General features: G+C 70.7%; 1 protein-coding gene across 1 annotated transcript in view; it reads left to right on the top strand.

Moving 5' to 3' along the window:
• Positions 1-832, top strand: part of H696_04282 (hypothetical protein) — a gene marked incomplete at its 5' end in the record, with an annotated part of 8,812 nt that overhangs the window by 1,285 nt on the left and 6,695 nt on the right. The gene's annotated exons all lie outside the window — the stretch shown is intronic.

Here is an 832-nt window from a genome sequence, read left to right as displayed (position 1 = left end):
CCGATAGCCGGCGGCTGCCCCGCTGGATGCGCCCCCCCCCCCCCCCCCCCCGCGCGACCGCACACCCGTGTGCCCCGGCCCTTCTCCCCGCCGGGGGCGCTGGCCCCCCCCCCCCCCCTCGAAAGGCGTGTCGCGCAAACGGGCCCCCACCACACGAGACCGCGCGCTCGCGCGCACACGCACACCCACCCATACACACACGCACACACGCACACACGCACACACGCACACACGCACACACGTACATACCTCGACAAGGCCCCTGGTGTGTACAGGGAGAGGGCGCGGGAGTCGCGACGCGGACCCGCCCACCGGCCAATGGGCCCGAATCTACAACTGATCGCGCCCAGCCGCCCCCCCAAATACACTAGCTCACTCTCCGCCGGTGTGCCTAGACCCTCCCCTCCCCCTCCCCCTTGCACGCCCCCCCCCCACCTCCCCGCTGGAGCCACTGACCGCCGACGTTAGGAGAGAGGAGCCCCCCCCCCCCGACCACCCAAGTCCATGGTAAGTGTATCCGCCAGTCCGCCACAGTGCAGGACGCACAGCACACATCCTTCTCTCTCTCTCTCTCTCACACACTCTCTCGCCTCAATTCCCGAGCCGGGCACCACGTCACTGACCATCTCCCCCCTCACGCCGCCTCTCTCCACGCATGTAGTGCAAACGCCTTCGGCTCTGATCCGGTCTACCCCCCCCTCTTCGCCATCCGCCCGCCACCTGGCGTGGCCCTATCTACTGTTCGGCCCGGCCCAGCCTACCCCCTCCCCCCCCCCCCCCCCTCCCTCGCCCTTCCCTCCCCCCCCCCCCGTGGATAGGCCCCCACCAGCCA

This window comes from Fonticula alba (genome assembly GCF_000388065.1).
Source record: "Fonticula alba strain ATCC 38817 unplaced genomic scaffold supercont2.7, whole genome shotgun sequence".
Classification (NCBI taxonomy): Eukaryota; order Rotosphaerida; family Fonticulaceae; genus Fonticula; species Fonticula alba.
The sequence above is the reverse complement of the archived record's forward strand: the minus strand, read 5'-3'. Positions and strand labels throughout refer to the sequence as shown.